The 13,139-nt window shown below is 32.6% G+C and overlaps 1 pseudogene; it reads left to right on the forward strand.

The window, feature by feature from the left end:
* Positions 1 to 3,866: 3,866 nt before the first annotated feature.
* On the forward strand, positions 3,867 to 5,561 carry LOC120163596 (annotated as a pseudogene).
* Positions 5,562 to 13,139: the final 7,578 nt, after the last annotated feature.

The raw sequence follows: 13,139 nt of genomic DNA on the forward strand, positions 1-13,139 counted from the left end.
CTACCTCATCCCTTAAAGTAGATACCTCATCACGTAGTGCACCATTGTCATCGCGTAAAACATCCACCTCACCACGTAAAGACCGTACCTCATCACACCATGCACCATTGTCTTCACGTAAAGTATCGACCTCATGACGCAAAGCACCGACCTCATCACGTAACTCCCCTAACTCATCCCGTGGAGGTGGAGAACAGGGAGATAAATGCCGTGGCCTCTTTGCCGGTCGCCTATCATGAGGTGATGGTGGAGAAGAGGCTCGATGATGTGATGGAATAGGTGATGGTGGAGGTGGAGAAGAGGCTCGATCAGGTGATGGCTCCGGGTGTCGAGCTGTAGAATCGGCCCGATCAGGTGATGGCTCTCAAAGTGGGGGGTGCTCATCATCCGTCCCATTAAAAAACCGCTTACTAGCTTGCCACCAATCAGTGGCAAGCTCAGCCTCTGTGGGTGTCAGCCTCTGTAATGGATAATTGGCCTTCTAACAATATAAAAGCTCAAAAAAGTTAAATGTGTACCAGTAATAACTTGTTTAACTATATGGTAGTATTTGTGTGTTAACTTACATCATTCATCGTCATTTATGGTAGTAACTCTTCCCAATCTAACATGCGGATCCTCTTCCAGGTAATAGCCCTAGGAATATCATTTGAATTTTTTATCGCATATGTTCGCATGCTGGGAAAAGCCTTAAATATCCAAATCTACAAACAATATAATACACAAACATCAGTAATTTTTAAATAATTAATTATAAATTTGGAAACATTATATAGAAATTCTTACCTTAAATGCCCAAGTAAAGTCTGTCAAAGTGTATTAGAACCATCGCCCCGCAAAATTTTTCGGTCCTCAAAGGAAGACGACAACTTCTTCCAGGTAGCTTTTCATAGATATGAACCCCACAATAGGTTTCATGCATTTAGGTCATCTACCAATAATATTAGGTCCTCAAAAATAGGTTGTCTGCCCTCTTTGCCTAAAAAGTCGGCATGCAAAAGTAATAAATGGCATACTCGGACAACATCAAGGTCATCCATTCGAGTAAAACCATCTTTAACAAATAATCTCTTCAAGTCGTCGACGTGTAAACTCGGCTTCGACTTTGCCAGCTCAGGAAAAACCCGAGATAACCATGATGGGCGGGAGATATGACTAGTGTATCGGGTTACTTCATCGTGTCTGAAGCGTAGACCAATGATTAAGCAAAACTCCTCCCGCCCAAAACAAGTATACGTCGGTGCTGGAGGAAAATGAAACCATATCTCTTCATCACCACGTTGTATCCTCTCGGGTAGATCGTTAGTCATGGTCTGAAGAAAAAAATGTGTCAACACAGAATCTCCACCCGTATGTTGTACTTTCAGCCATGACCCGAAGCAAGTATCCTCAAACAATTTTCTTTGTAGAGGTGTAAGCGTCGATGCAATTTAGTGGCTAGGCTTAATTTATTCCTTAAGGTCAATACAGCCGAAAAAAATTTCTACAAAAACAATAAACATACCAAGTTAGATATACCAAAAACTACAAATTATACACTATAAACAGACATGATATTAAACAGTGAAAACAAAGTCAAATATGTTTCAAACTAGCACGGTATTCACCCAAGTCATTATTCCATCATAGTTCACAAAATGCATCAGATAAACATTTCAGAAGTAAGCACTTATATAAACATTTAAAAGGACAACATATAGGTTTAGTGCAGGTTCAAGGACAACATAAAGAGTAATAGTTTATTCTTAAAACTTAAATTAGCAACACTGTGAAGTTAGTATTTGTCTTTGTTTTGTCTTTTTGTTGAAGTAATGCAATTCATTCAAGTTTCAATTTGCAGAATAAGAGTAGTTTCTGAAACTTAAATTCGCAACGAGAAAATCGCAACGCGAAAATGAAAATCGCAACTCGAAACTAAAATTGCGTTGCGATTTTCATTTTTGCATTGCGATTTTGGTATTGCGATTTTCATTTTCGTGTTGCGAATTTAAGTTTCAAAAACTATTCTTCTGCAAATTGAAACTTGAATGAATTGCATTTCTTCAACAAAAAGACAAAACAAAGACAAATACTAACTTCACAGGGTTAAAGACTAAAAACAGTTTAGCAGTATTGGCAGCAACCGAATGAATTTACTAAGCAATCTCAGTAAAATGGTTAATCTATATATATTGAAATTACCAGTAAATTTATCATCAATATAAGAAAAATCTAATAATAATACAAAAATTTCAAAATAAAAATAAGAGATTAAAAAACTAACCCTCGGTGGTTGATTTTCCATTTCTGACCGTGAATGGTTGTGAGGGTTGCTCCGAGAGATGGAGATAGACGGATTTCGCCGAAGATGGGGACGGATGTCGCTGTAGAGAGTGAGAGATGGAGATGGGACTGAGTTGTGATTTAGGGTTTTAGAAGTTATGATTTACGATAATACTGTTTACATTTGTGTTGCGAAATTAATATTGTATTTCAAATTCGAAAATAAAATAAAATTTGTGTTGAGAATTTGACTTTCGCGTTGCGAATTTGACTTCTGTGTTGTGAATTTGACTTTTGTGTTACGATTTACAAATTCGCGTTGCGAATTGACTTTTTGTATTGCGAATTTAACTTTTGTGTTGCGAATTTGACTATCGCGTTGCGAATTTAACTTCTGTGTTGCGAATTTGGAAACTGGGTTGCGAAATTGGAGTTCGCGTTGCGAATTTGAGATCGCGTTGTGAATTTGTTGGTCATTTTCGCAAATCCAAAAAAAGTTTGTTAAAATCGTATATTATAAGGCACTTTCGGTCACTGAGGTTATTTTCTCTTTAATAAACCTTCATGATGTTTTCTATTTAAATTTTGATATATTTGTTAGATAGTTTATTAAACGTAATAAAAAATGATTAAAAAATAAATTTATTTATTTTTGTTTGTTTTTATAATTCAATTTTTTTCGATATGCATTACTAAAGATCTAATTTTTATGTTCATCTTAAACCACTAAAATCTCAAAAATAGACGTAGAGTTAACAAAGCAACAAATCGTTCATCATGAAGTTTGTTTATGTTCATTTATTTATTAGAGGAACGAACACGAACAAGATTTTATGTTCGTTTAATTAAATGAACGAACTTGAACAAATGGCACGTTCGTTCATGAATGTTCAATAATTCATTCATTTATGTTCGTTCGTTTATATTCAATCTATTCTCATGACCGGTTTGAAATATTAAGATATAATAAATTTTAACCTTAAATATATTAATATTTTAAAATCTAATTAATTTTAAACCCAAATAAAAAAATACTCAAATCGATTAAATAAAATTTAAATAGTAAAATTATTTGGAAATAAAAACTCTTCTCAAATAAAAACCCAATTGATTTTATATTCGTTTGTTTACGTTCGTTTATGTACGTTTATGTTCGTTTGTTTGTGTTCATGTATGTTCATTCATTTGTATTCTTTTATCATTTTAAAGAACAAACATGAATGAACACACGAACAAACTGAATTTCTTAATGAACGAATGCGAACAAGAAAATTCGTTCATTTAATTGTATGTGTTTATTCGTTTGTTCAGTTAAAGTTAAAAAAATAAACATGAACATGCCTTCGTTCGTTTCCCTGCCTAATCATTAGTATAGTTACCCAAAATGTAAACTTAAAAAAATCCAAGAATATGAACATCACAGAAAGAGAAATAGCTAATCTAGTACAGGAGGCCAGCTCCCAGCCAAGTTTGCAATTTGCTAGTCTTCCATTGCATGGTTGCTGTTGTCCTATCTAGTTAAATCTCCTTTAAAATCATATCTACTTTCACATTACTTCACAACTTTTAGCCTGAAATTTCATCTTTCCTTTGGACCAACCACAATGTTACATACAGCTTCAGCCTTGTATTCATGGCTGCTGGATTTGAGCAAGCAGAAAGAGGCAGTCTTTGCAGCAGTTTTCTCATTTCTGATGGCCTTATGGGCAGTTTCACACTGGAACTCCAAGAAGAGCCTTGCTCGGTTACCGCCCGGCCCTCGAGGGCTGCGATAGTCGGATATCTTCCATTTCTTGGCATCGATAATCTTCACCTAGTCTTCACAAAACTGGCTGGAGTCTATGGCCCCATCTTCAAACTTTGGCTCGGGAACAAGTTATACGTCGTGATTAGCTCACCGGAACTAGCTAAACAAGTGGTTCGCGACCACGACGTAACGTTCTCCGAGCGAGATCCGCCCATTGCTGCACAAATCGCTAGCTTCGGCTGCAACGATATTGCATTCGATTCATACAGCAGCCCCTCCTGGAAAAACAAGCGCAAAGTTCTGGCAACCGAGTTGCTTACCACTGTTAGACTCAACGCCTGTTATGGTCTACGAAGAGAACAAGTGGCGAGAGCTATTGGGGATGTGTATGAAAACGCTGGCAAGCCGGTTGACATTGGGAAATTGGCGTTTTTAGTATCGGTTAATGCGACCATCAGTATGATTTTGGGAGGCAAATTCGGAGGGGAGAAAGGGGACACCATTAAGGATCATTTCAAAGAGATCTCTGCTGAACAAATGGTGTTGATTGGAAAACCCAACGTCTCTGATATTTTCCCATCGATTGCACGGTTTGATATACAAGGTATTGAAAGGAGGATGAATGAAATCCATGAACTGCTTAATCAACTTCTTGAGTCTCTGATTCAAGTGGCGGCCGAGGAGGAAAAAAATGACCAAAAATTAGGCTTCTTACAATTGCTCTTGCATCTGGAAAGCAATAAGAATGAAGATAACGCATCATCTCTTACAATGGATCAAGTCAAGGGTCTGCTCACGGTAACATTCTATTTTTCATTCATTTATTCACAAGCTAATGCTTTTTTCTTTTAACATAGGACACTGTTGTGAGTGGTACAAATATTCATGCATACATACATATTATTAATTTTTTTTAACATAGGACACTGTGGTGGATGGCACGGATACTACTACAACTATGGTAGAGTGGACAATGGCGGAGCTAATACAGCATCCAGAAATCATGGAGAAAGTGAAGCAAGAGTTAGCCGATGTTGTTGGGCTAAACAACTCCGTTGAAGAGTCCCACTTACCTAATTTAAGGTACCTAAATGCAGTGATAAAGGAGACGTTCCGATTGCGTTCACCGTTGCCGCTTCTGGTTCAACGTTGTTCGGCGGAATCGGTCGATCTCGGTGGCTATACCATCCCAAAGGGCAGCAGGGTGTTCTTAAATACGTGGTTCATTCACAGGGATCCACATGTTTGGGACAGTCCCTTAGAATTCAAACCTGAGAGGTTCTTGAATGAGATTCACGGGACGTTTGATTATTGTGGAAATGATTTTAGGTTCATGCCATTTGGGTCAGGTAGGAGAAGGTGCCCAGGGCTTCCCTTGGCGGAGAAGATGTTGTATTTCATATTGGCCTCGTTGCTGCATTCTTTTGGGTGGAAATTGCCACGGGGAACAGTGATTGACATGTCCACCAAATTTGGGATTGTTATGAAGAAGAAGGAGCCTTTACTTGTCATTCCCACACCAAGGTTAACCAATTCCGAGCTCTACATATAGTAATTGCTATATAATGTACTCCTACTGGACTATTATTGTATCTCTTTCTACCAAATTTCTTTGGTTTTCTTTTTTAATTAAAAAGTCGTTTGCATTTATTGAATAAAGAAATTACAAGAAACTGAAAAGCCAATAGAAACAAAAAGCCCAGAAACGATCCTCAGGCGAGGACAATCCTTCCTTCGCCATTGCATGTGCAGCTCGGTTGTTTTCTCTGGGTGTGCAGCTCGTTATATTTCTCTGGGTGTGCAGCTCGTTATATTTCTCTTATGATTGTGCTGAATGTATCTATGACATTGTTTTATATAATATCTTTTATTATTAATACAATCAACGTTTTCTTCCAAAAAAAAATTCTAATAGAAAACAATAATTCAAATTTTCTAAGTTGAAATTAGTATAATTTTTTTGGATAAATTATACAATTGATCACTTTTACTTTTATCATCAATCGTTTAATTTTATCAATCAGATCACTTACCGTTAAAGAATAAATCACAAAGAAAAAGAGGAGTGGAGCTTGAACTTGGGCATTGTTGGTTCTCAAACCAACGCCCAAACCACCAAAGCTGAGCACACACTTGGTGGTGCAACAAATAATATATAAAGTTAACAAATATATATATAATTCTACCAATTTCTTTAACTGTCACGTCAGTACTTCCATCAACTATTAACGGTAAATGGTTTTATTGACAACAATTAAATAGTTAAGTGATCTGATTGATAAAATTGAAAGATCAGTGGTAAAGGTAAAAGGAGCCCATAATTGAGTGGTCGACGGTGTAGTTTACCCTAATAATTGAAAGAGTCTGCAGAAACATTTTAATTTCTTTTGTATGAGACTAAGCATCCTAAAATAATATTACATTATTAACCTTTTAAAATAAGACAATAATTCAACATATTACAATAAAATTTTTAAGTTCAGAAAGTTACAGTAATAATAAATCTATTAAAATTCAAAATGGATTTTAATTTCTTTATTATTAAATTATACATCCTGAAATAATATAATAAACAGGCACTGAAATAAGCATTCACAATTTTAAAACAAAGCCCTAAAAGCTGATCTCATCTGTCTGAAAATTACAAAAATACCAGAAAAGTCAAGATCTGACAATTACGACTACCTTGTAAGAAACGACACATATACAAATATTGTATTTTTCTTGGTAAAATAAAAAGATTAATCCATAAAAGTTTCATTGACTTTTTAATTTCCCCATTAAATTTACAGACAACTTTTAAAAAAATGAATTTTATCCATTTGAGTTTGCTGATAATGGAGTTCGAGTCACTTTCCAAAATTACATGAGAAAAACCTAAATCCTTCGCAAAAAGAAGCACGTGGTAAGCTGCAAATGCTTTCGCCATGAAGACCGATGAGAGAGACAACCCTCCAAAATCCTGCTCAAAGCTTTTAATTGTGGTAACAACAGTAACCACACGCTGCATTTTGTTTTCATAAATAAGAATGTTACGAGCATGCCATAAGCACCAGACAGTATTTCGCATTAGAGTCACTATGTTTGAAAAGCCAAGATAGCCACTCTTTAAATTCCACATTAGAGACTGTTGTAGGCCAGTAAGTGTTTAGCTTATTCCAAACCTGAGTAGCAAAAGGACAGTCTCGAGATACATGGGTTATATCTTCAATAGGAGCTCTACAACGAGGGCATGCATGATTCGCTTTATACACAAATAATGAAAAGCAGGGACACAATTATGAAGATATTTCCAAATCAGGAAACGAAGCTTGGGAGGACACTTCAATTTCAAAAGCTGATTAAACACAGTGGATTACGCAACGATGCTTTGTAGTTCAATGAATCACTATATATATATGTAACTATGCATATGACACGGTTCGCACCAACTTACATAATTTTGTTTGTTTCAGTTTATTAAGCATCATAATTCATTTAATAGGGTATCAACTTTTATATATATATATATATATATATATATATATATATATATATATATATATATATATAATACTTGAGACTCTTATGATATGTGAACATGTTGAATTGTCCGTCCAGCTCAGTTGGTAAGAGCACAAGGCTCTTAACCTTGTGGTCGTAGGATCGAGTCCCACGGTGGACAATTCATAATTCTGACTGTCGGAGGTCTCCTACGGAAGCTGCTCTCAACCTGACGTTGGGGGCAGCTTACTATCCTAACTTCCCCTTACCCCATTACATATGAGAATAGGGTCAGCTAATACCATATAGACAATGCCCTGAATTTTTTAGAGCAAGGATGACTCACAATCTCGATACATCAGATAATTCAATTAATAGGGTATCAACTTATATATGTATACTCGATGCTCTTATGATATGTGAACAGGTGAAATCTCTCACCATATAGACAATGCCTCAAATTTTTTAGAGCAAAGATGACTTGCATGCTCGATACATCAAATAATTCAATTAATACGGTATCAACAGTCGAGAAACGTAAGCTATCATCTTGTTTTCTTGTATCAATACACAATCTAAATCATATTTTAATTTTTAATTTTTTACAAAATTAAATATCCTAGAATAATATAATAAAAATACTAAAATAAGCATTTAAAATTTTAATTATTTTTTGAATTCAAAAAATAATTTTTTATTTACATAAAATATTAAGAAATTTTAAAAGTTATAAAACGATATAAAGGAGATTTTAATAGCGCAATTTTTTAATTCGAAAGTTACAAAAGTTATTTTATTTTATTTTATTTAGGGATAATAATGAGTATGGTCAGATTTTTCACTGATTCAAGTTTAACTTGAGTATCACAATCCTCCACTCGATCATATATGAGTTTAAAGATTTAATCTGATCCAAAATTTGATCTGAATTTTAGAGTTAAATTCACATCCAATCTAATACAAATATACATTTTCATTTAATAAAATAAGGAGTTAATTGAAAAAATATATAAAAACAGAGATATTATAAAAATTTCTATAAAGATTATAGAAAACAATTATATTATAATTTCATATCAGAATTTTTTTATCTTAAACTCAAATATGATCGAAACACAAATTTTAATATAAAAATTGACTATAAATCTACGTTGGATCAAAATCCATCAAATTTAAATAAAATTACCATCCCTGAATTTCTCATATTTTATATACTTATACTATTATAAATATTTTTATAATTTTACAAATATGAATATAACTATCGCAATTTTATATTATTTTTAATATCAATTTTTTATAATTGTTTTTTATCTTATGAAATTTCAACAGTCTATTTTTCAAAAAAAATATCTAAACAAAACAAATAAAATGTTAAACTAAAAAAATAATCCAAAATATTAGTATGCTTTTTTAAAAAATATTTTTTAATTCAAACTGACCTCAACGAAATCTCTTTTAAGAAGTCAATTTAATAAAATAAAGACAAAACAATAATTCAAGTTCTAATAAAAAAAAAGATTCTCATTCGTGTTGAGCATGACATTGTTCTACATGATATCCTTTATTATTAATACAATCAACGATTTTCTTCCAAAAAAATGTTCTAATAAAAAACAATAATTCAAATTTTCTAAGTTGAAGTTAGTATAATTTTTTTGGATAAACTATATATACTATTGACCACTTAACTATTGACCCTTTTACTTTTGTCACCGATCTTTCAATTTTGTTAATCAGACTACCTACCTTTAACAATTGATAGAAATACTGAACGCCCAAACCACCAAAGCTAAGCACGCGCTTGGTGTTGAAGTGCAACATATAATATATAAAGTTAACAAATATATATATATATATATATATATAATTCAACCAATTTCTTTAACTGTATGTCAGTACTTCCATCAATTGTTAACGGTAACTGGGCTGATTGACAATAATTAAATAGTTAAGTAGTCTGATTGACAAAATTGAAAAATCGATAAAAAATGTAAAAGGGGCCCATAGTTGAGTTGCCAACGGTGTATTCTACCCTAATATTTTTTTCAAATTCAAAGCGGGTGGCTGAAGAAGAAATATTTTAATTTCTTTTGTATGAGACTAAACATCCTAAAATAATATTACATTATTAACCTTATAAAATAAGACAATAATTCAACATATTATAATAAAGTTTTTAAGTTCAGAAAGTCACAGTAGTAATAAATATAAACAGGAATTCAAGTTTTTCAAGTCCGGATAGTTACAGTAATAATAGATCTATTAAAATTCAAAATGGATTTTAATATCTTTATTATTAAATTAAACATCCTGAAATAATATACAGTAGAAACTATTTAAATTAATACTCGGTAAATTAATAAATTCTCTAAAATAATAAATTTGTCCTGTCCCGACTTGGGCCAATGTAAAATTTGAAAAACTCGATAAAATAATAAGATAATAATTTTTCGTGAGATCCCTTTATAATTTTCGGTCCCAAGAAAATCATAAATTAATAATTCATAGAAACTGAAAAAAATATATTACACTCTATTGAAATATGATTCAATAGTTGTCTGTTTTCCTTTAAAGTTCAAGTCTATTTGGAGCTCATTATTAATTTAACTCATCTCTTGTAACGTAATTCTAAGAGCCATAGACTAATTTACCTTTTTGTTTAGTATATACAGTATAATTACTTAAAAACTCTTTAAATTAATAATTATTAATTTATCGATAAATTAATAACTCTCTAAATTAATAAATTTCTTCGATCATGACATTATTAATTTATAAAATTTTAACCGTAATAAACAGACACTGAAATAAGCATTCACAATTTTAAAACAAAGCCCTAGAAGCTGATCTCATCTGTCTGAAAATTACAAAATCTGACAATTACGACTACCTTGTAAGAAACGACACATATACAAATATTGTATTTTTCTTGGTAAAATAACAAAATTAATCCATAAAAGTTTCATTGACTTTTAAATTTCCCCATTAAATTTACAGATAACTTTTAAAAAAAAATGAATTTTATTCATTTGAGTTAAGATTAAGAACCCATTTTAAAGTTTATAATTTTTTTCGTAACATTTGGGCAATACATGACTTAATTTTTTTTAAAAGCATTGTTTAGAAATATTAAAAACTATAAAAATAAAATGTTAGTTATAATTGACCCATTAGTTTGATAGATCACACCATCTTCTTAATAGCACTTAAGGATAGATTAGGAATGGCAACTGGGCGGGTTCGGGGTGGGTTCGGGGCGGGTTTTGCTCTCCCGTCCCTGTCCCTAAAATAAATCTCCATCCCCGCCCCGATCCCCGTCGGGTTTTCTATCAGGCCGCTCCGTCGGGGATTTTTTTGCCCTGTCCCCGAGCTAACCTGAAATATTATACTCGAACCCGACCCGATCCCTAGAAAACCCGTATTAAAAAAATAGAAAAAATATAAAAATATAAAAAATATAAAATATTATATATATAATTAATATAAAAAATAAAAATATTATATATATATATATATATATATATAATCGGGGCGGGGCGGGGATACCTTGCTCCGATACCCGACCCGACCCGATATTATTCAAACCCGACCCAACCCGAAATTGGTCGGGTTTCGAGTTTCCCCGTCGGGTTCGGGTCATTCTGCCATCCCTAGGATAGATAAGGTCACTATGCCTATTTTGTAATTTTTTTTGGTTGATATTTAGATTTTTCACCTTAATTAATCACTTTCTTTGAAGTCGACACGTAAAGTATTTTTATTCCCAAGTTAATACCCAAACTAAACACATTCTTCCTAGTTGGTACACAAAGTTAATTTCATTCCACTATTTTGATACTTTTATTAATGATGTTTTATTTTAATTTTATTTACATCAGCATATGTGATTTTTTAAAAAGAAATTTAAAAAAATATTAAAAATACTAAAAAAATTAAAATTCAAACACTAACTTGAGAGTAAAAATTCTTCAAGTATCAATTTGGGAAAATGTTACTAGTTCATGTGCCAAATGTATATTTAATCTTAATTTCTTTTTGTGCAAGAGTATTATTATTAGAATGGGTAAAGTTAACAAATGGTCCCCGACTGTAGAGTATTTCTTTATTAAGTCCATCGACTATTAAAAGTTACAAAATGGTCCTCCGACTATAAAGCTTTGTTTTGTTGAGTCTTCGACTATTAAAAATTACAAATAGTCATCCGACTATTCATATGTTCCGAACTCGTCCTTTTCGTTAAAAAATTGATGATCGTCTGAGATGGACATTAACATATTTACTAAGACATGATAATCTTTTGAGATTTTAGGATTATATTTTATCATATCTCAATCAATATGTTAGCGTCTAGCTCAGATTGTAGTCAACTTTTAAATGGAAAATGATGAGTTTGGAACATATGAATAGTCGGATGACTCTTTGTAATTTTTAATAGTCGAAGGACTCAACAAAGCAAAGCTTTATAGTCGGAGGACTATTTTGTAACTTTTAATAGTCAATGGACTTAATAAAGCATTACCCTATAATCGGGGACCATTTGTGTAGTTTACCCTTTTAGAATTTGAAGACTAAAGTTAAAGTGTCAATAATGAAAGTTTAATTATTGATGTAAAGGGTATACAAAGTAGGGATGAACGTTCGATCAAGTCGAATAAAAAATTTTGAGTTATTCGAGTTGACAAGTCATATTTTATAACTCAAAGTTGACTTGATTTTTTTTATCTGAGTCAAGTTTATAAAATTCGAGTCGAGTCAAATTTTTGAGTTTCTATTTAAATTTAATTGTAAATATTTGTAATATTAGACATTATTTGATTCTAATTAAAATGGTATTTTATAACCATATACAATACATATATATTTTTGTATTTTACCACTCAATTTGAACTTGAAATTTTTTCGAGTCGAGTTTATGAAATTATAACTCGAAGTCAATTCTAGTTGAGTCGAAAAATCGATTTTTCGAATTGAGTCGAGTTTACTCACCCTAATTCAAAGTAATTGTGTATAATATCCATGTACAACATTTGACCCCAAGAATAAAATATCTTATGATGCCCATATGACTAGGGGTGTAAACGAGCCGAGTCGAGCTCGAGTATTGCTGAGCTCGACTTGACTCGAAAACTCTGAAATGGAGCTCGACTCGACTCGAAAACTCGTGAGCTTAAAATTTTCAAGCTCGACTCGAACTCGAAATCCTGAACTGAAGCTCCTGAGCAGCTCGAAAAGGCTCGAAATGAAAAAAAAATTCTTAAACTTAACTCGATTAAAGCCTCAAACTCGAACATGAACCTTAAATACATGAAATCTTATTGTATTTTTAAAAAAAATCAATACATAAATATTATTATTATTATTAATTTATTTTTTTAAAATAAAATCTTAATATATTATATTTTCGAGCTGCTCACGAGCTTTTCGAGTCGAATATCGAGTAGCTCGTTTCAGCTCGTTAAGAACTCGAGTCGAGCTCGAGCTCGAGTCGAATCTATTCGATACGAGTATTTATCGAGCCTTGATCGAGTCGATCTCGAATAGCTCACGATCTGTCTCGTCTCATTTACGGCCCTACCATATCCGCCTCTAACTTAAGTCTAGAGTAACATACATATTATAAATAGCGGTAACAATTCCTTGGTTC

This window comes from Hibiscus syriacus, unplaced genomic scaffold (genome assembly GCF_006381635.1).
Source record: "Hibiscus syriacus cultivar Baekdansim isolate YM2019G1 unplaced genomic scaffold, ASM638163v2 tig00111466_pilon, whole genome shotgun sequence".
Classification (NCBI taxonomy): Eukaryota; Viridiplantae; Streptophyta; class Magnoliopsida; order Malvales; family Malvaceae; genus Hibiscus; species Hibiscus syriacus.